The 24,385-nt window shown below is 37.0% G+C and overlaps 1 non-coding gene across 1 annotated transcript; it reads right to left on the reverse strand.

Annotated features, from left to right (window-relative positions):
- Positions 1 to 19,238: 19,238 nt before the first annotated feature.
- Positions 19,239 to 19,344, reverse strand: LOC142523531 (small nucleolar RNA R71). The gene has a single exon (XR_012814720.1). It is a non-coding gene; the product is annotated as a small nucleolar RNA R71 (small nucleolar RNA).
- Positions 19,345 to 24,385: the final 5,041 nt, after the last annotated feature.

The raw sequence follows: 24,385 nt of genomic DNA on the forward strand, positions 1-24,385 counted from the left end.
CCGCTCAGGCCATGCAGGGCATGTACTTCATCTTCTGGCAGGGCACTTGGTACCGTAATCTCGAGAGTCGACATATCAATCTCCACCCCCGTGACCCACCGGTACCTCCCCCTACAGCCAACAAGCAAATCTGGGAAGATAGAGTGGCAGAAGAAGCGGCATTGGATGCCCAAGCAGGACCTCAGGTTGATGTGCCATCGAGACAGTGCGCCCCAAGAGGTAATCGTCAGGTCTTCTCGGCCATATTCGGCTGCATGGATGACTTGCGCACACGCTTGGCTCGATTAGAGCACCATGCCAGGACGCAGTCGTATTCCGATGATATATATGCGCCGCCTTTCGACAGATCGACACTAAACAACCTTGAGGATTTTGACGTAGGAGCGGACAACGAGTAGTTTGCTGTACTATTTTAGGACTAGGGAGAGTGTCTATTCAGTTTCCTCATTTTATGCTTTTCTTTCAGATATTGATGTTAAGTTTATGACACTTATTATTTATGCTTATCATTTTCTGGTTTATTCGATTGCTTGAGTGCTTTTTCTATTCCTTTTTACGTTTCTATGTGTATTCGATGTCGTGCTTTTCAGGAGTTGATGAGTTCTACCCCATTTTCACTACGTACTCGGCATTTTTCCAGGGAAGTGTTTTTCCTTTAACTGTCTTGCTCGTTCAATCTTTATCGCATTACACTGAGGGCAGTGTCGATTTAAAATTGTGGGGGTGGGGCCAGTTTTGTTACACATCTTTGCACAACACTTAACTACACTTTTCACGTAGGATGCGACTATATCTAGAGAAAGAACTCTTGTTTTACTTGATAATCGGATTAATTTGTTAGATATTGGATCAACTGGGAAATCGTTTCATGACTAGTATTAAATGAGAGGAGTCGTAGTTTCAAGGAGAGAGTCAGACATGAACCAGTTTTGTATCGACATTTCATTCCATGCACGTGGTCAAAGCTTTACTCATCAATGGTGAATTGGTGCAAGGTGAACTTAAACGATCCCTAGAACTCTTCTGATTATCCCTTGAAGCGAAAATATGAACGATGGTGACTTAAGGATGATTTAGGTGATCTTTGGACCGTTTGAGCCTTTCAAGCCTACCCGATACATCATCTATTGTCTCTAGTAACCCTTTTGAGCCTGTTAAAAAAATCAAATGGTGTGTGTCAATGACATACAATTAGACCCCATTCGTAATTTATTCAATGTCCCACATCAACTACCTGAAGTTTAGTCTATACACTTTTATCTTACCCGAAATGCGAGAGAAATAATCCATTTGAGCGCTTTGAAATGTTTCGAAACTCCCATTTGTGGAAAAGACATATTTAAAGGAGTTGTTGAATTACCTTTAAATGAAAAGAAGTGGATTAGTTGAAAAAAAAAAAGAAAAATAAAAGAAAAGAAAAAAAGTGTATGGTGTTGAAGACACCCGAAAAATCTGTGGGTAAAAGTTGAAGGACAATGAGAAAGGAAGGAGATAATAGAGCTCTAAAGCTGATAAAAGTACAGTGATTGGTGACGAGTTAAAAGTTGAATGAATGTTCTGCGGGAATATATTTATTGTCTCTCACTTTTGATTTCCATGCCTTTTATTGTAGCTGTAAACCTAGGCCTTACGTTATAAGCTTGAAAAGACCTATTAACCAAGTCATCGTCGTTCAACATTTAGTAGAGAGGGGTATGAAAGTCAAGCATATGGGGCGTTTCGAAAATAAATTAAATTAAGTGATCCTGAAACCAAGTAGCTGGCGATAAGTATGAGTTTTGACCTGCACACTACACACATCTCATTATGTTGATCTTTACTGAGAAATGTTTGAATTTTAAATTGCGACGAAAATGAATCTTGTGATATTCGAAGCATGATATTTTAACTGGGGGTGAAGGAGTTTGACAAATTGAGAAGTTTTGATTGTGGTACTTGAGTTCTGAATCTAATATATGTCTCATCTTTATTTCATATCTGATTTATTCGAGGACGAACAAAGGTTAAATGTGGGGGAGTTGATAAGAACGGATTATATAGCGCTTTAGGGGCTTTATTTTGTCATATTTGTGCTTATCTGGCTTTTTTTATTCCGAGTTCTGCGCTTAATTCGTGTTATTATTGCTATTTGTAGGTTTGACCAAAAGAAGATAAAAGCCAAAGAAAAGAAAGAAAAGTCAAGCTTCGCAATGCCATGTCAGAAACAACCGAAAAAATAGGAAAATAGCACAAAGAAGTATCTGGACCCCTACACGGACCCCGTGTAAGGGTCCGTGCCTAAGAAGCCAAGGGAAAATTTTGACAGAGTCTACACGGACCCCATGAAGGACCTGTACACGGGGTCCGTGTCCATTAACATCCGAGAATGAATTTGACAGAGTCTACACGGACCCCGAGACAGACCTCTACACGGGGTCCGTGTCCAGCGATTCCGGAAAGAATTTAACAGTGTCTACACGGACCCATTCCCTGATGTATACACGGGGTCCGTGCCCTTGAGATCAAACTCAGATTTGCCGAAGATTTTGTAGAGATTTTGGAGAGATATAAAAAAAGGAAAACCTAGATCATGAGGAGACTTCTTTTTCTGGCCAACGTTTTCATTGAGAAAGGCAGAAAAAGGAGGCGGCGGCTTGAGCTTGGAGAAACGGGAGGAAAAACGTGCTTTACACACAAGATTCGCGCACCATTGCTGAGATTTTCTCCTCTTCTATTTTCTTATTTTTAGTCATGAATTCAAATATTAGAGTTTTTTCTAGTTTTAAATTTATGGAGTAGTTTTTCTTGTGATCGGGACCACGATCGGGACAAATTTTTGATCTTATGCATTCATTGGATTATTTGATTTATGAATCAATTTATGTTATTGATTAATTTTTGCGCAATTTTCGTGCTTTTAATTTGGCCAATTATTTGCATGTTTGTTGTTCGATCTTGACTCGAAAGAGAATAGATTGAATTTAGCTTCAAAAATATTAATCAACACACGGTTAAATCAACTAGAAATAGTATTCGGTTTCAATGTGCGATTTTAGGCGACAGCTATAATTCCATCGTTGAATAATGCGTTTTTGTTTGATTAAATTTAATTAGAAATAATTGGACTGTTAAATGAAAATAGGATTATAAATTCTAGAAATAGATTTATAGTTAATTCAGGGAATTTCATCGTGGCATCGAATAATCTGTGGTTAATTAATTCCAATGCGTGATAATAATCAAAGTTTGGACCGTTGTGTGTTCCCGGTCATTTTATTTAAATTTGAAAATCCCCAAGTTCCAAGCTGTTCTGAAAATCCGATCTTGATCATTAATTTAGCATAAGTTAGTTTAATTTAATTAATTTAAATTATCATCAAATCACTCGTTATTGTTTTCCTAGATTAATTCGAATAATTCAATCTTAGTAGTTAAATAATAGTCTCTGTGGGATCGATACTTGGACTTGTCGTCCATTTTTTATAACTTGACCTAGTCCGCTTGCTAGAATTTTTCCCAACCGAAATCGTCGGTCATCAACAAATGATAATGGGCCCAAATTTTGATTTAAAAAGGATTAAAATGAATTTGAGCCCATTAAGCTTACAAGTAGGCCCATTAAGTTCAAACACACCCCCGAAAAATATTTCGTTTAGGTAAGTTCTTGAATGTATTAGCCGAACCCTGAAAAAGTCCTCTGTTTCGGTAAAATTTGCGTACCGCTGAAAAATATGCTCTGGCAGGTAAAAATACCCAACAAAGCTCATTTCTTGAAAAATACCTTTAAAACACCTTATATTAATTAATAAAAATTAATCATGTAATGAAAATAATTTTCCTGATAATTCCCCAGTCTCCGTTCCTCGTTCGAGCGCGAAATGCATCTTAAAATTCTAATGCATGAAACTTTAAATAAACCATGAATTAAAACACAAATTAATGAAATAAACATGCATTTAATGCTTTAAAAAAATTTGATAAAATATCGAAAAAATTTAATAACTTGCATGCATGTGGTTTACGTGGGTCTTCAGATTTTCGGGACGTTACATAGAACCTTGTTATATCTAGGTTATAATGTTATAAGGAACGGAAACCAAGGGCATTAAAAGATGAATCAATATTGAGCTTGAAAATTTAAGGGTTGGTGAAATATTGTTGTGGCAAATTAAGATTTTAAAGTGATGACAATTTAAGTTAAAGTTGATCAATTAGTTAGTTATAAGATTAGACATTAAGTTAACTTATTTTTGAGAACTTAAGGTTTGAGGTAGCATAAGTTTTAATCAAGATCTTAAGAGTTAAAATTATACCTTTGCTAGGGTTAAATTTTTCTAGAAAGTTGGTTATGACTGATTGTTAGGTTATTTGATAGTACAAGTAAGAAGTGAGTTAGACACAATGTTTTGAGGAATTTTTGAAAGTCATTAAGAACTTGGGATTAAGCAGATATGTGTGTTCGAATTATGTTATCTAAGACTATTTGGGTCGTGTAAGTTTGAATTTCAAGTTTATGAAATAGGTGTTCATATGGAAATTTTGGGTGAAATAAAAACAAAAGGAAATTAGTTGTGTTCAACATAAGTTACCAATAAACGAATATTAAGATTTTTAGCGAGTAAGAAATCTAAAATCTCGATATAGAGATTCTAGAATTCTATGGGTTTTAAGTGAAGTTGATTTATTAGAGTTAGTCCATCATTAACATGGGAGAACTTATTATATTTTATAGGTTAGAATTAATTAAGCATTGAGGATATGTCATAATGCGACATTCGTCCCAATGAGGAAAGTCGAAGGTCTTAGGCCTCAACTATGTTGGGAGAACTTATTAACATGGGAGAACTTATTAAGTTTTATAGGTTAGAATTAAATAAGCATTGAGGATATGTCGGAGTGCGACATTCGTCCCAATGAGGAAAGTCGAAGGTCTTAGGTCTCAACTATATTGTAATTGGGAAGAAAATAGTTTAAGCATATTATTGGTGCTAGAAGGGTTTTATTATTTAGGTAGAAGAGTGATATTTTATATTTTAGGTCTTATGGATTAACACTACTTGAAATTTAAGATTTGTAACAATTTGATATTCGGGATGTACTTGTATTTGGATTCCTTTCACCTATTTTCGTGTTTTACAGTTATTATGCATATTTTTCAGTATGTTTGGGGTATTTTAATCATGGTTAAACGTCGGTTTAATCTTGGTTCGGGTTGGTACGAAGCCATGGTTAAAAATCAAGTTATTGGCTCTAATCGTCTCGTTTTTGGTTCTATTGTTAAGTTTTTTTTTGTCAAGTTAAGATTTATTGCATGTGTCACATATTAGTAATAAGTCGCAGCAAGCCTGGGAGCGATCCAACTCATCCGGTAAAAATAAGGTTATGATTATATTACGTGCATAAAAATATAAAATATTTATTTTTGAGATATATGCTATATGTCTTGTGGCCACCTTATGCTTATGGGTTTGGAAGTCGGTAGGCGCAACCGAGGACCTCTCCGCCCGGTGAAATACGACCGGTTTATGATTATGTATGGGTACGGACATCCAGTCCAAGGGCTGTGATTGATCTCTACCGCCCAGTATACTTTGGTTTAGTTTGATCATGCGCTTACGTTATGTTATGGGCCACTTGCTTAGAAATATTACCTCTACCAGAAAATTATGATATGACATGACAGAGCTCTATTGAGCAAAGCTTTTACGTATGATTTTCAGATATGCACGTAGTTATAATTATTCATGATGCTATTTTCACCGTACGCTTTACGATACTTTATTTTTACGTTGCATGCGATTTTATGATATATTTACTTGTTATTCACGATATATACATGTTGAGTCTTTAGACTCACTAGACTGATTGTTGTAGGTATTGATGAGGTCGGGACCGCGGACGGAGACCAGTGAGCGATCTTGGGACATCAGTAGTAATCCCGAGGACCTCATGATTTAATTTATGCACCTTTTATTATTCAAACTCAGTTTTAATACGTTGGATTATTTTTAAGTTGATGTTTACGTTTAATTATTTTTAAATTTTTGGTTGAAAACAATATTTGCTTCCGCTGTTATTTTAAAATTAAAATTATTTACATGTTTACTTTAATTAAATGGGACAAGATAATTATTTATTTAGAAAAATTTTAATAATTCCGCAAAATTACGAATACGAAATACGGGCCTTGACAGTTGGTATCAGAGCCTATGATCTTGTAAAGGGTTGTACTACTACTGTTCTCGAGAAGCTCATGAAGTCACGTCTTCGGTCTGTAAATTTTACATTTACGCATTTTATTTAAAGCATGAATTATTTTAACAGCATGTTTTCATGAAATGTTTTTGCGTTCAGATTTTAATTGTTCAGTGTTTATTTAAATTAAAAATATAAATTATGGAATTATGCATGTTGGGTACGTTTGGAATTGGACATGTCTAAGAATTCGAATATTGGGCTTTAGGAGATGCTGAAAATGATTTGACTATATTAATTTTTAGGTCAATAGTGTTGATGTCCTCCTTATAGGTCATGAGTTAATCTTGAAAATTATGAATGCTTTTGGGACTTGTAGAAATTCTAAGAAATTATTGATGGTTCTTGGTTGCTAGTCGAGTAAATTTTTGAGGATTTCATATAAGTAATAGCGATTCGAATACTACGACAATCTTTAGGATTATAAATGTACAATTTGAGGATTTTAAGTATCTATGGAAATGTATGATTAATTATGAGAATTTATTTAGGATACATGCTCTACCTAGTTAGATTTAAGGATGGAATTGCATGAATTGAGAATTTTAGGGACCTAATTGTAATAACTAATAATTTGAGGACCTAAGTGGAAAAAAAAATTCTAAGGGACTATTTTCGAATTTACCAAATTTTGGGGATTAAATTTTGAGTTCGAAAATCTAAAAGTTTAATGAGGTAAAGATGGAAAATTTTATGGGGACAATGATGCAGATTTCGAAGAGTTGTGGGGCCAAAATGTAAATTGGGAGAACTGTAAGGGTCAGGTTGCAATTTTCAAAATTTTAAGGATTAAATGCGAAATTTTGAGGAACACTTGGGATTTTAAGTATTTATAGAAATGTAAGACGTGTTATGGGAATTAATTTTGGGTTTAATAAACTTAAGACTATTGAACCTTATGATACGGGAAATCTATAAAATGAAATTGGAAATACTGAGTACTCATGGGTAATTGTGGAATTTTCGAGATTTAGAAAAAAAAAATTTGGACGATATTCAAGGAAAGTAAGAATTATTTTTATAATTTTAAGAAATTTGAGAACTTATCTAGTAGTAAGTGAGAATTGAACGGTTTAAATGGTAGGAATTTTCGGTTATTTAGGCTCGAAGGAAATATAAAATATTTAGATATTTGGATTATAATGTTATAATGAATGGTAACCAAGGACATTGTAGGATGAATCAATCTTAGGCATGAAAATTTAAGCATTAGTGAAATCATGTTGTGGCAAATTAAGGATTTAAAGTGATGCCGATTTAAGGTAAAATTTGATCGGTTAGTTAAGTTATAAAGATAAACATTGAGTTAGAAATTTTTTTTGGGAATTTAAGTTTGATGTGTCGTAAGTTTTAACCAGGATCTTAACAGTTAGAATTATACCTTTGGGGGAATTTGATTTTTCTAGAAAGTTGAGCATGATGGATGGTTAGGTTACTCGATAGACGCATGTAAGAATTGAATTAGACACCTTATCTTGAGGAATTTTGAAAGTCATTAAGAAATTTTGGACTAAGCGGATATGTGGGCTGGAGTTATACTATCTAATATTATTTGGGTTGCATAAGCTTGAATTTCACGATTTATAAGATAGGTGTTCATACATAAGTTTTGGGTGAAATAAAAAAAAAAAGAATTAGAGGCGTTCAACATAGAGTACCAATGAACTAACATTAAGATTTTAATTGAGTAAGAAATCCGAAATCTTGATATGGGAATTTTAGAACTCTATGGGTGATATGAGCGAAGTTGAATTATTAGAGTAAGTTTATCGCTAACATGAGATAACTTATTAAGTTTTATACACTAGACTTAATTAAGTATTGATGATACTTAAGAATGCGACATTTGTTTCAATGAGGAAAGTCCAGAGTCTTAGGCCTCAACTATATTGTAATTGGAAAGAAAATGGTTTAAGCATAAAATTGAGACTTGAAGGGCTTTAAAATATTGGTAGAAGGTCGATGTTGTATAATTGGGTTTTATGGATTAACGTTATTTGAGGTTTAAGATTTGCAACAATTTTATATTTGGGGTATACTCGTAAATAGTTAAGTTATATAAGTTTGGGCTGTAATATAAAGATTCGATTCAAGGATCTTAGACTAATTTTTTTATGGAGCTGAGATAAGATTTAACTTTTAATTGTATCACCGAGAATAGAAGTTGATCAGTAACCTTTGGTGCTAAGAGTCTTTAAGTTGAACTGCGTAAATGCTAATGTAATAGGTCGTTGAACATTATGGGTATAGTATAAGGAAGGTAAGACATGATAAGTTTGAACCACCAATTCTAATATTGGGAACGATGAGAAAAGTCAGAATTCGAGGTCATAGTAAAGTAAAGCTAAATTACCATAAGTCGTTTTAAGTTGCGATTCGCAAATGAGATTTTTGGTAGGCAATCTAATTAGAATTGAAGAAACGTAAGGACAGCCTATGACTTAATTTTTAATAGAGTAGCGCAGCGGTAGCGTGGTTGTTGGGATAATAGAATTAAGAATCTAAACTTTTGGATTATCGAGGATTAGCGAATTTCGGGGACGAAATTCAATTTAAGGGGGGAAGATTGTAACGACCCGAAAATCAGACTACGTATAAGCCATGCATAATTATTACTATTTAAATTTAAAAATGATTTATATATATATATATGAAGGGTCTAATTCATTTTGATATTTGACAAGTCATAACTATTTATTTTAAATGCAAAAGTTTAGTTTTATCTTTTCAGTTAAATACGCAAGGACGGACCGGAGTTTGAAGATTAGAGATAAGATTAATAATAAGAAAGACATTCCTAAATTTAAGTTAAGTCAAAGAATAATTTAATTTAAAGAAAAAGAATGTCCTTGGGATTTAATAAATTAATTAGAGTTAAGTTGGTAAATAAGTTATTTTGGTTAATATTTAATTAAAGCTTAAAAAAAATATGTAAATAAATGAAGGATGAATTAAGCTAGGTATAAAATAGTCAAGAAATTTAAACATAACATTTAAATACATAAATTTTAAGTCAAGCATGCCATGCAATGTTCTATTCTAAATTAAATTGTAATTCATTAAAAATATATATAATAAGTGTATTAAACCTTAAGAATTTAAAATGCAAGATTTAAAACACTATTATACCATGCAAGAATTAGTAATAATATTTGGTTAAGACAATTCAAAAATTGTAGTAGACCTCATTCAAAGTTAACACTAAATGGTTTTATGGTGCATTCACTTTCTACCTTTAAGCTCCATAGTTATGGGTAATTCAAACACCATAATTAATCTTAATCCTTCCTCAACAAGTTACAAGAAAACTCACGTGTAATGCGACAAAAACAAATGCAAGAATCCATCGGCAACAAGGAAGGAGGAGAATTTCAAACTATTCAACTTCTTGCACTTGTAACTCCCCACCTAAATGCATATTATGACCCCTTAACACCTCCTATATCATTCACCTTCATCCCTAACATCATCTACACTAATATGCTCGAAATTATCAAAAGAAACACAGCTGAAAATCGTGCATAGCAGCAGAAATAAAATAGGAAACAAAGCAAACACAACTCCGACTCTGTCGCTTGTATTCGTCGTATTGGTTTGTTTTCGTGTCAAAACAATTTCCAGGCATGTATATATTGTTTCTTTGCTCTTCAATCAAGTCATATTAGATAATTTTAAGCAGTATATGTTCATGAATCAAGCAGCATCACGAAAATGACAGCAACATTTAAGCAAAAATCTGCACAAAATTTCTTGGCTCTCTTGTTTTTCCACATCACGGTTTGGTGTGTTTTGGTTGCTTACAGGGAGTTGCTCGGTTCCAGGCGCACATGGCTGCTACTAGGCATGAATTAGAGTGTGTTAGAGTGTTATTGGTTCATTGGTTTACATCCATACACACACCAACAAAGTAGTGCCAGCAACTTTTCCTTAAGTGCAGAATTTGAGTCCAAGGTTTTATCATTTGGTGGTTTAAGGTGAAAGTTCGAATCATGGCTGTCCTAGGGACTGTAGCCATGGTTAGAACCCTTCCATACCATGTCTAGGACGTGACCAAGGTGTCCTTTCAAGGTTTGGTTCATGGTTCCCTCAAAATTTTTAAAACAACAACACAAGTGCATAGTTCGAATTTTCCATTTCCTGTATTAGTGTGTCTTCGGTTTTGGAGTGTGGTTTGGATTGTGTTTGGCTTTTAGCCCTTAGCCATGGTTCAAGCCATGCCTTAGGATGTTGGTAAGAGTTCTTGGGAGGTGGTTCAAGCCATTGGTCAATAAATTTCAGAGTTTACACAACAAACGCACAAGTTGCCACTGCTGGTTTTTTTTTTTACTGCAACTTTCATCTTCGGTTTTGAGGTTGGTTTGAGTTCTTGGTTGGCTTTTAGCCCATGGACTTGGACTGGACAATATCTTAATGAGTTAGGAAAGTCGTGTTTTTGGCCGTTCGTGATTTGGTCAAGTTTAGAGGTCGTACGAGAATTTACGGTGAAAGGTGCCAAAATGACTCTCGAAAGAGTGTTTTATGTTTTTGGATTCCTTTCACCTATTTTCGTGTTTTACAGTTATTATGTATATTTTTCAGTATGTGTGGGGTATTTTAATCATGGTTAAACGTCGGTTCATTGTTGGTTCGGGTTGGTACGAAGCCATGGTTAAAAATCAAGTTATTGGCTCTAATCGTCTCATTTTTGGTTCTATTGTTAAGTTTTTTTTTGTCAAGTTAAGATTTATTGCATGTGTCACATATTAGTAGTAAGTCGCAGCAAGCCTGGGAGCGATCCAACTCATCCGGTAAAAATAAGGTTATGATTATATTACGTGCATAAAAATATAAAATATTTATTTTTGAGATATATGCTATATGTCTTGTGGCCACCTTATGCTTATGGGTTTGGAAGTCGGTAGGCGCAACCGAGGACCTCTCCGCCCGGTGAAATACGACCGGTTTATGATTATGTATGGGTACGGACATCCAGTCCAAGGGCTGTGATTGATCTCTACCGCCCAGTATACTGTGGTTTAGTTTGATCATGCGCTTACGTTATGTTATGGGCCACTTGCTTAGAAATATTACCTCTACCAGAAAATTATGATATGACATGACAGAGCTCTATTGAGCAAAGCTTTTACGTATGATTTTCAGATATGCACGTAGTTATAATTATTCATGATGCTATTTTCACCGTACGCTTTACGATACTTTATTTTTACGTTGCATGCGATTTTATGATATATTTACTTGTTATTCACGATATATACATGTTGAGTCTTTAGACTCACTAGACTTGATTGTTGTAGGTATTGATGAGGTCGGGACCGCGGACGGAGACCAGTGAGCGATCTTGGGACAGCAGTAGTAATCCCGAGGACCTCATGATTTAATTTATGCACCTTTTATTATTCAAACTCAGTTTTAATACGTTGGATTATTTTTAAGTTGATGTTTACGTTTAATTATTTTTAAATTGTTGGTTGAAAACAATATTTTCTTCCGCTGTTATTTTAAAATTAAAATTATTTACATGTTTACTTTAATTAAATGGGACAAGATAATTATTTATTTAGAAAATTTTTAATAATTCCGCAAAATTACGAATACAAAATACGGGCCTTGACACTTAAACTGGTATCTGGCTTACCTAACATTGATTTTGTCAAATATAGAATTTGCAATGCCTGTCAATTACATAAACAAGTCCGCTCAAAATTCAAAAGCAAAGGAAGAAACTCATCAGCAAGATGTCTGGAACTTCTTCATATGGATCTGTTTGGACCGATACCCGTAATGAGCTTAGGGGGAAAGAAATATAGTCTTGTAGTAATTGATAACTTCTCCAAATTTACATGGGTAACATTTCTAAACTCCAAATATCAAACCGCCGCCCAACTAATCAATATGCTCAAAAGACTTCAAAATGAGAAAAGTGAAGCAATTGACAGAATCAGGAGTGACAGAGGAACTGAATTTCTGAACCAATTCCTGTCATCCTATCTTGAAGATCATGGCATAAAACATGAACTGTCAGCTGCAAGATCACCTCAACAGAACGGAGTAGTTGAAAGGGAAACCGCACATTGAAGGAAGCAGCTAGAACCATGCTGGCCGAATCTAGTATTTCACAAAGGTTTTGGGCAGAAGCCATTAACACAGCTTGTTATACTCAAAATCGGTCCATGATCAATAAAAATCATGAAAATACTCCATATGAAATCTGGACCGGCAAGCAGCCAGAAGTTGGATACTTTCGCATTTTTGGTTGTAAGGTTTCATTCATATTAATGGCAAAACACATCTCACCAGATTTGATGTAAAAGCTGATAATGGTATCTTTTTAGGATATTCAGCAGTGAGCAAAGCATACAGAGCTTATAACCAAAGAACTCTCACTGTTGAAGAATCCATACATATTGTATTTGATGAATCTTCTATAATTCATGATAATAGTAGCAGCAGTATAAATGATTTAATAAATAATCTTGATGCTACTAATCTTGAAGCTAGCAGTGATGATGAAGTATATCTGAGAAAAACAGGTGAAAACATATCAAAAGAAAATCAAACCGTTCAACAACAAACTCAACAGGTGCACAAAAGAGGACAACCAACAAACACAAAATATACAAATAAAAGAAGGAGCACTGGAGCAAGAAGACGAAATCATTCAACCAACTGAGTCAAATCCATATGTATCATGTCTCCAGTGGAAAAAAGATCATCCCCTCGAGCTGGTCATCGGTAACCCTACTGCTCCTCTTAGAATTAGAAATCAAATGATAAATGAATTTATGCATGCTGCGTTTGTTTCTCAGACAGAACCTAAGAAAATCGATGATGCATTACTCGACACAAATTGGACAGAGGCCATGCAAGAGGAACTTAATCAGTTTGAGAGAAGTAAAGTTTGGCATCTAGTTCATCGGCCTAATAATACTCATGTGATTGGAACTAGATGGATATTTAGGAACAAAATGAATAAAAACGGTTTAATCATAAGAAAAATGCTAGACTAGTAGCTCAAGGCTATAGACAAGAGGAAGGTATAGACTTTGATGAATCATTTGCCCTAGTAGCCAGGTTAGAAACTATAAGAATATTTCTGGCATTTGCAGTATTTAAGGACTTCAAATTATATCAAATGGATGTTAAATCTGCATTTTTGAATGGGTTGTTAAATGAGGAAGTTCATGTAGAACAACCACCCGGCTTTGTTAATCACACTCTCCCTGATTATGTTTACAAACTTGACAAAGCACTGTATGGACTAAAGCAGGACCCGAGAGCATGGTATGACACATTAACCAAATTCTTGCTTAAAAATGATTTCTCTATTGGAACGATCGATAAAACTTTGTTTAAATTCTCAAAAAATGATCATTCACTTTATGTGCAAATATATGTGGACAATATTATCTTCGGATCAACTAACCCTAAGCTATGTGAGAGATTCTCCAAATGATGCAGGAGCAACTTGAAATGAGCATGATGGGAGAATTAAATTACTTTTTAGGATTGCAAGTCAAGTAGTCCAAAAATGGTATATTTATCAATCAAGCCAAATACACTCGAGATATGCTAAAGAAATTCGGCATGGAAAATTGCTCACAAGCCACCACCCCAATGAGTTCATAAATCAAACTGGATAAAGATGAAGGGGGAATTTCCGTGGATAAAAAAATATACAGAGGGTTAATTGGTTTTTTGTTGTATTTGACTGCAAGTCGACCGGATATTATGTTTGATGTATGTTTATGTGCACGGTTTCAAGCTAAACCTATGCAATCACATTTTATTGCTTCTAAACGTATACTTAAATATCTTAAAGGTGCTACTAATGTGGGCCCTTGGTATTCCAAAGCGTCAAGTCTTAATCTTGTAGGGTATTCAGACGCAGATTATGCTGGATGCAAAATCGACAGAAAAAGTCATGTCAGTTCTTAGGCGAAAGACTAATATCATGGCTTAGTAAGAAACAGACGTCAATTGCTACATCAACCGCTGAAGCAGAATACCTTGCGGCTGGAAGTTGTTGTGCTCGGATGTTGTGGATACAACAACAACAGAAAGACTATAGAATCCAAGCTACTGAATCTCCTATCTTCTGCGACAACACCAGCGCAATAGCAATCACATAAAACCCTGTTATGCACTCTCGGACAAAACATATTGACATCAGACATCATTTCATCTAAGAACATGTCATGAAGAAAGAAATTCGGCTTGAATATGTTCATACGGATCAACAAATGGTCGATATTTTCACAAAACCATTACCAAAGGCTAAGTTTTCACATTTCCGAAATATGCTTGGTTTAATCGATTTATCTTGATATGATTACTTCTTGTGTATGCTCAGTTTGTAATGCAGGAAATAAAAGGGATAGACAAAAAGACAATCAGTAATACAAAATAGGAAATTTCATTAATATAGGCAGGCACGTACAACAGTGATTTCTTCCTTAACGACCCTCCTCCGTGTGGCCAACTAGGCGGTCAGCCCTCCGGTGGAGGTGCGTAAAAAGTCCTCTAAGAAGGCAATCCTTCTCAGAGCCCTCTACTCCTTTAGGAGCATGAGGAGGTAGATGCCGTCATCAGAGAAGACGTCTACAGTATCAGCGACGCGGAGGCGTTGTCAATATTTCTTCAGAGTTTCCACCCCGTTGGGGGTAGTAACTAGTCCTCCCCCAAGGGAGGACTGAAGCTCCTGGACCTTAGTCCAAGACACTGTCCTCCAGAGCGGTCTTGCGGGAGGCCACTATTGATTCCATGAATGCCTCTGCCAAGTCTAGCTCGCTTGAACTACTGTCCTTAGCCATTCTGATTTTATCTGATTTTTTTTTCAAGTAATTGTGAAACTAACCCTTCTACATGTATTTATAGAGTAAAACCACACGAAGGGTCTCTCTCTCATTATAACTGACACCAGGGTTTGAAGAAGCTTTCTGTCAAAGCTACCGCCGGTTCATCTCCCAAGATTCATTTTAATCCACATGTTTAGGGTTAACAATGGTTAAGTCATTAACTAAATAGAATTCTCAACCGCCCCCTCCCTAATCACATTATTCATCCGGTTCATTTTTGGGGGCACGATACATCCACGTCATTTCGTAAAAATTACCCAAACTCTTCGACTGCCTCTAATTGACGTGACGATTATCTTTTTGAAATTTGAAATTAATGATTTTACCGCCCAATTTTTTTTCAAAAATTACTCCACTAACAATCCTCCATGTGGAATGACTTGTTATTATCTGAACCGAAAAAACATATTCAAAATTTGCAACATTCTTAATTTTATTTTGCTATACACAATTGCGTTCAAAGCTCATCTTGCATGAGTTTATCTCGATCTTTCTCTATCAATCAAGATTATGGTTGCCTCCATTACTCAAAAACAGTTGATGTTAACTTCGCATCAGTGTTTGCCATGCCCAACAAGCCTATGAAAGCCATGTTTCGTACGATAGAACATTTTGGATTTTGTTCTTTTCTGGATTGTAGTTACGATTACTCCGACACATTATTGAAGGAATTCTTTGACTCTGCATACATGAAGAACGGAAAAATTGTTTGTGTTGTTCAAAACAAAAACCTCCAATTCACCTAGAAGATGTTTGCTGATTTGTTCAGCTTACCCACGGCTGGGATTACTGATTTATCCACACTACCAGAAGGAAATACTGACATTTGGCGTAGCACCATCTCAATCACAGACTCTCTGATTTCATCTCCAACATGTCAAAAACACGATTTAAAGATCGAATTCAGATTGTTGGCTGATATTGTGGCAAATGACTTCTTGCCAAGGCTGGTGCTTATGATAAGATAACTTTGGAAAAATTTCTTGTTATGGTCACCATCTCATCTAAACTACAGATCAACTGGTCTGATATTCTATTCAAGACACTGGTCGCTATGATCAAGAAACAAAACCAATCGCAAGGCTTTGCGGTTCAAATCTGCCACATGCTGATTGATGCAGGAGTAAAACTAGTTGATATGATTGAAGTTGGAAAGACCAAGTTGTTCAAATGGATAACGGTTGAAAAATGCATCAAGAAAAAACAACCGACGGATGAGGAGATAGTCTCCATCAAAACCGAGACTAGGGTAGATTTTGTGAAACAAAAGAAGAAATCAAAGACTGCTTCTACTCCCAAAGAAACCAAGATGAAGCTGATCCTAAAATCCAGTTCAGATGATGAATCCAAGGACAACATTCTCGTCTCCCAAGTATTCAAGAAGAAACGAACTGAAACATCAAAAACAGCGAAGATCAAACTGGTTAAACATCATTCTGCACCACTAATTCCTGCACCGATCCCCGCAGCCTCAATCAAAGTGCTAAAAGGTATTCAAATTACTGAAACAGAGATTGAGTCCTCTTACTCAGGAGTTCCTATTATTCTCTCCACAAACAAGGGTAAACAAGTCATGATCGAAAATCCACCAAAAAGCAATTCGATACATACAGCCATAGTCCTCACCAGCGAACGTGTCAATGAGGCCGTTAAGAAGAAGATGGAAAAGTTTGATCAATGGACTTAATATCGAACAGTTGTAACATTTGACTCATTGATTCAAACCGGTAAAATAAAAGCAGCTCCCAAACTTGAACGGTCCATCTTGGAATAGACAGAAACATCTGATACTCAAACCGCTCTACGTCGTCGAGACTTTTTGGAATTTCAGATGAAAGAAAGCACTCTCCGAGCCATCATTCAACTAAAAAAGAACAATTTTGATCCTTTCTGCCCTACTGCAAAGGATGATTCAGCTGTTATCTCTCAACTTGAGATGGATACCTTATCGCTTGCTACACATGTTGCTCTAATGCTACAGGATCTTCACCTTCCAGCTGTTACAGAACAGAGTAAGCTCGACTCTATTCTGGAACTACATGAAGGCCCGTGTTCTGAATAGCTCAAAGACACATCTACCATTCAGGATCAGTCATCTACATTGATGTAGGTGGATTTTACGTATTTTTCATATTATGTGATAGCTCATTGTGTTGCACATATCATTTTGATTGCATGCATTTTGTGACATTTTGGCATATATTATGTTTTATTGTTGATCATGTGTCTCGTGGGTGAAAATGCAGGAGATTTGTGAATAAACTGAAGAAAATGCATCGATATACGAGAGACCTCCGCCCGGGCGCACATTTATGTCCGCCCGGGCACCTGCAAGGTGTGAGAAAAAGATTTTTGCGAGAGTCATTCGCCCGGGCGCAAACTTAATTTTGCCCGAGCGCGTCGAATGAAAAATAAAACAAGATCTGCGAAGGACATTCGCCCGGGCGGAAACTTATGTCCGCCCCGGGTGCGTTTGATTTTTGGAAAGATTTGCTGCCGATCTTTTTCCTAAATTTCGAAAGGAGGCTGATAGATGGGACGATTTTTGAAGATATTGACACATTCATTCAGCAGCCAAGGAGTCTAGAGAAGGAGAAATTGCTTGGAGTTGAAAATTCGAAGATTTCCGAGCACAGTTCTTCGCAGATCTCGTCTTGTCTAGTATTTCTTATTTAGTATTTATCGTTTAAACATTGTGTGGTTTATTTTCACTATGAATTCGAGTAGCTAAACTAAAATATTTGTTGGAATTTAAGAGGATCCTACCCCGAAACTGATTTGGTTAATTCGTATTTCAATTTTTGGTTTATTCTTGATTATGCTACTGTTTTCATTATAATTGTTAAAGTATAGCTAACTTTAATATTAATCTTATATTGCGAGTGAGTTCGAGAGAATAGCTTCTGATAAGAACAAGTAGAATAGTCCGTGGATCTACAATTTACATAGACATATGAAATTGGATATGCGCCAATAGTCATAGTCCAGTCGGGCGAAAACTAGGGGATTTCATAGATCGATATGCGATTCACTCTTGATAAGTAATTAATGACATTTAATTACTTCACTAAGTAGAATTAGTTTGGCATAGCTCGAGAGGGCGTGTTCAATTGAATAGGAAATCCTGTCGGAAGCATACATCACTATCAAACGAATTAATTAATTAACGAGAGGTAGGTGAACTGAAATTCTCAACAAATCCATTTCTCATCGAAATCTATTTAAGTGGTTTAGAATTTAAATTTCAGCATTTAATTATTGACTTGTTCATTGAGTTTTTATTTAATCTTAGTAGTCATAAACAACCATTCAAATTTCGTTGCTAAAGATTTGATAACTGAAATAATAATTGCAAAATACAGTCTTCAGTGGAACGATACTTGTACTCGCGTACATTATACTATTACTTGACACCGTCCACTTGCGATTAATTTTCGAGCATACAAAATCATATTTTTATTAAGGATTTCACGGTGCAAGTTTTGCTCGATCAAGTTTTTGGCCCCGTTGTCGGGGATTGTTAATTCACAATTTTATTTTTAGTTATTTTCTTTAGCATTGTTTTATTTGTCTTGAGCTAACACTCCATATTCTATGCCAGATATCTTTTGCAGTGCATGCCAAAGTCATTTGACGTGGAACTTGAGCAGTTTGACCCAGAAATTGAAAGAAATTTCCGCAGAAGAAGATAGCAATAGAGACTGAAGGAACTGAAGGAGAGGCACGAGCACGAGCATGAGGAGGAACACCATGAAGACAGACATGTTGAGATGCCACGCCACATACCAATGCTAGAGTATGCCCAGCCTTCTTTGGATGGTGCATGCCCCAGCATTGTGAGGCATATTTTGAGGGCAAACCACTTTGAAATCAAGCCGGCCATAATTAAGATGATTCAGAATACAGTCCAGTTTGGAGGATCTGCAGTAGATGACCCAAACACGCACATCGCAGATTTCCTTGAAATTTTTGATACTTTTAAATTTAATGGAGTTTCTGATGACGCTCTTAGGTTGCGTTTATTTCCTTTCTCCTTACGTGACAAAGCTAAAGCATGGTTAAATTGTTTGTCTGTAGGTTTGATCACCACATGGGAGAACATGGCGAAAGCGTTTCTCATTAAATACTTTCCTCCATCTAAGACCATGAAGCTGCGGGCAGGCATAACCACATTTGCTCAATTCGAGCAGGAGTCTTTATATGAGGCATGGGAGCGTTTCAAAGATCTATTGCGAAGATGTCCTCATCACGAACTGCCACTTGGGTTAGTCGTTCAAACCTTTTACTATGGCTTACTCACTCCTAATCGTACTATGATAGATGATGCTGCTTGTGGAAACCTACTGCGAAAAACTGCTGAGGAATTATATGAGTTATTGGAGGATATGGCTGCTAGCAGCTATCATCCTCAATCTGAAAGGAACAACCAGCGGAGGAGTGCAGGAGTTCACCAGGTAACTGACCTTTCTGTTATTACTGCACAACTTGATGTCTTGAACAGGAAATTGGACCGCTTAAATGTGGGTGGCACGGCTATGCGTCTCCAAGAGATATTCTGTGATAAGTGTGGAGGTAAACACTATGAGAAAGACTGTCAAGATGGAAATCCCTTTTATGCGCAAGAAAGGGCTCCAGTGAATCAAGTGGGAGTCCAAAACCGTCCAAGGAATGATCCGTATTCGAACACATACAATCCTTGATGGAGGCAACATCCCAAATTCTCATGGGGTGGCCAAAACAGTCAGAATCGACCACAGGGAGGACAACCATATGGGAAACAACCAATGTACAGATCTGACCCTCCGAGAGAATAAAAGTCCGATTTGGAGCAGATGATGTCTAAGTTCATCTCATCTACCGAAACTAGACTCCAAAATCAAGATGCGTCGATAAAGGGGCTAGAGAATCAGATTGGACAGTTAGCTAAGATGATAGCAAGTAGAGAGCCGAGAACCTTGCCAAGTAACACAGAGACCAATCCAAAAGAGCAAGTGAAGGCCATCGAGTTGAAGAGTGGAAAAATTTTAGAATCTAGAGGGACAGAAAAAAATCAAGTACTGGAGGAACAGACTGAGTCATCAAATGGTAAGGCTTCTAACTCTATCCCAGCACCCACTGCACAATTATCCCTCCAACTTTTCTTGCAGCATTAAAAAAGGCGAAATTAGATGCGCAATTCGGTAAGTTCGTAGAAGTATTCAAGAAATTGCACATCAATATTCCCTTTGCTGATGCTCTGATGCAAATGCCAAGCTATGCTAAATTTCTGAAGCACATCTTAGCAAACAAGAGAAAATTGGAGGGTCACATGACGGTCAATCTAACTGAAAATTGCTCCGCTTTGGTGCAAAACAAAATGCCACCGAAACTTAAAGACCCAGAGAGTTTTTCTATTCCTTACATGATTGGTGATTTTGTTTTTCATAAAGCTTTGTATGATCTGGGTGCGAGTATTAATCTTATGTCTTTGTCTGTGTTTAGGAAACCTGGATTTGGAGAACCTAAGCCAACGAGGATGTCTTTACAGCTAGCGGACAGATCTGTCAAGTATCCACGGGGAGTTATTGAGGATGTGCTAGTGGAAGTGGACAAATTCATTTTTCCTACGGATTTCGTGGTGCTCGACATGGAGGAGGATATGGAGATGCCTTTGATTTTGGGAAGACCGTTCCTTGCAACTGGCAAGGCTCTGATTGATGTGCAGGAGTGGAAGTTGAGATTGAGAGTGGGAGAAGAGGAGATTACTTTTGACATTTTTAATGCACTTAAGCACACACTGTATTATGATAGTTGTTAGAGAATTGATGCTTTTGATTCTCTTGTGTCTAACTATGTGCAGGATGCTCTTAGGGACCCTTTGGAAGCCACTCTCACTACTGAATTAAGAGAAGACGAATTGGATATAGAGAAAGCCAAAATAGTGGCATACCTCAATGCCAACCAGCAATGGAAGAGGCCAATAAGGATGAGATTAGAGGACTTGGGGAATCGAAGAGACTTGATCCCTCAGAATTCAAGCATAGAGGAGCCACCAACTCTGGAGCTCAAGCCATTACCTCCACATCTGAAATACGTCTATCTAGGTGAGAATAATAAACTTCCTGTGATTATTTCTTCTTGACAGATGTGATGGAGGACAAACTGCTAAAAGTCTTGAAAGCGCACAAGAGTACATTTTCATGGAAAGTGGCGGATATCAAAGGGATCAATCCATCAGTCTGTATGCACAAAATAATGATGGAAGAAAAGTACTCACCCCTTGTGCAACCTCAGAGAAGATTGAATCCAAAAATACAAGAGGTAGTAAAAGCAGAAACTATCAAACTCCTTGATGCGGGTATTATCTATCGTATATCTGATAGTGAATGGGTAAGTCATGTTCAATGTGTGCCAAAAAAGGGTGGGATTACTGTTATCACAAATGAACAAAATGAATTAAAACCCATGTCGTGACAGTTACGGGATGGCGTGTTGATTATAGGAAATTAAATGATGCTACACGTGAAGATCACTTTCCACTGCCCTTCATTGATCAAATACTTGAGAGGTTACCGGGTCGTGAGTTTTTTTGTTTTTTGGATGGGTATTCAGGGTATAACTAAATCATGATTGCGCCCAAGGACAAATAGAAAACCACTTTCACTTGTCCTTATGGCACTTTTGCTTTTAGACGGATGCCCTTTGGTTTGTGTAATGCCCCTGCCACTTTTCAGCGATGCATGACCGCTATATTTCATGACATGATAGAAACTTTCCTTGACATATTTATGGTACAAGAAGGCATAGCGTTGGGGCACAAAATATCAGAGCATGGAATAGAGGTGGATAAGGCAAAAGTCGAAGTTATCAAGAACTTACCACTTCCGACATCCATAAAGGAAGTTAGAAGTTTTTTAGGCCACACCGGTTTTTATCGGCGTTTTATTAAAGATTTTTCAAAAATTGTCAAACCTCTATCTTCTTTACTTATCAAAGATGTGCCGTCTGATTTTAACTCTTACTGTCTACAGACATACGAGGATTTAAAGGAGCGATTGGTGATGTGAGGCCCTGGGCCGAAGAGGGTGGGGGGTGATCGCCGGTGCCATGAGGTTGCACGGACAATGAGCGGCTCCTGGCAGGCTTCTAGGTGAAGGGAACATGATTGAACCGATCCCACACGGGAATGAGAGGGATTCCGAGACTGTTCAATGTAATGGACTGTATAGTTGAAGAGGGCTTAAAAGATTTGATATGTACTACTCATATCACGAAGGTGCATCTTCTTTTCGATAGCTCATAACAAAAGAACTCCAAAGTTAAGCGTGCTTGACTTGGGCCAATTTTGGGATGGGTGACCTCCTGGGAAGTTTCCTAGGGTGCGTGTGAGTGAGGACATAAGCACGCTGGAAAGACTCGTCTTGGTACAGTGAGGATAGTCGTCAAATCTGGGGCGTTACAGTTGGTATCAGAGCCGACCTCTCTTAGTACGGTGTGGTTCGGGGACGAACCAAGCGGAAGCTGGTGGGCATGTGAGGCCCGGGGCCGAAGAGGGCTGGGGGTGATCGCCGGTGCCATGAGGTTGCACGGACAATGAGCGGCTCCTGGCAGGCTTCTAGGTGGAGGGAACATGAATGAACCGATCCCACACGGGAATGAGAGGGATTCCGAGACTGTTCAATATAATGGACTATACAGTTTAAGAGGGCTTAAAAGATTTGATATGTATTACTCATATCACGAAGGTGCATCTTCTTTTCGGTAGCTCATAACAAAAGAACTCCAAAGTTAAGCGTACTTGACTTGGGGCAATTTTTGGATGGGTGACCTCCTGGGAAGTTTTCTAGGGTGCGTGTGAGTGAGGACATAAGCACGCTGGAAAGACTCGTCTTGGTACAGTGAGGACAGTCATCAAATTTGGGGCGTTACAGGTGACGGCTCCTGTTTTGGTGGCACCGGATTGGAATCTACCCTTCGAGGTCATGTGCGATGCCAGCGATACTACGGTTGGTGCTATTCTTGGCCAGCGTCAAAACAAGGTATTTGATACGATATACTACGCAAGTAAAACCTTAGATGACGTTCAATTGAATTATGCAACCACTGAAAAGGAATTAATTGCAGTAGTATTCGCGCTTGATAAATTTCATTCATATCTTTTTTTATCCAAAGTCATTGTTTACACAGACCACTCTGCACTGAAATATTTACTTGCTAAGAAAGATGCAAAGCCACGCCTACTTAGATGGATTTTATTGTTACAAGAATTTGATCTACAAATAAAGGATAAGAATGGTGTTGAGAATATAGTAGCGGATCACTTGTCTAGATTGGATCTGATTAGTACTGACTGTGTAGATCATGCTATTAACAATTGGTTTCCTGATGAGCAGCTATTTGAGGTTAAACAATGTCCTTGGTATGCAAATTTTGCTAACTTTCTTGTCACAGGCACACCACCACCAAATCTATCGTTTCACAAACGAAAAAAATTCTTCTCTGACGTGAAACATTATTTTTGGGAGGAACCATTTTTGTTTAGGATTTGTGCAGATTCCATGATAAGAAGATGTGTTGCAAAGGAGAAGTTTGGTCAAATTCTCAACCATTGCATGACGGTGAGGTAGGTGGTCATTTTGGACCAACAAGGACGGCATCTAAGTTACTTGAATGTAGATTTTATTGGCCAACCCTTTTTAAAGATGCTCGTTCTTATGTGCTAGCCTGTGATAAATGCCAGCGGACAGGTAACATCTCTAACCGTCATGAAATGCCATTAAATAATATCATTGAGTGTGAGGTTTTTGATGTGTGGAGGATAGACTTCATGGGACCGTTTTTCAGTTCATTCACGAAAAAATATATTTTGGTTGCGGTTGATTATGTGTGTAAGTGGGTAGAGTCAGAAGCATATGCCACTAATGATGCTCAAGTTGTCCTGAAATGTTTGAAGAAAAATATTCTTAATAGGTTTAGTGATGGTTGCACCCATTTTTGTAACAAACTCTTTGAAAAACTTTTGAACAAATATGGTGTCACACATAAGATTTCTACCCCCTATCACCCCCAGACGAGTGGTCAAGTGGAAGTGTCGAACCGAGAGATCAAGCGGATTTTGCAAAAAGTGGTAGGTGTCAGTCGGAAAGACTGGTCAATGAGGTTAGATGATACTCTTTTGGTATATAGGACTGCTTTCAAAACACCTATAGGCACTACACCATATAGTATATTGTTTGGTAAAGCATGTCATCTACCTGTAGAGTTAGAGCATCGGGCATATTGGGCAACAAAAGCACTAAACTTTAACTTTACTGATG

The sequence above is a fragment of the Primulina tabacum genome, chromosome 13, assembly GCF_025594145.1.
Source record: "Primulina tabacum isolate GXHZ01 chromosome 13, ASM2559414v2, whole genome shotgun sequence".
NCBI lineage: Eukaryota > Viridiplantae > Streptophyta > Magnoliopsida > Lamiales > Gesneriaceae > Primulina > Primulina tabacum.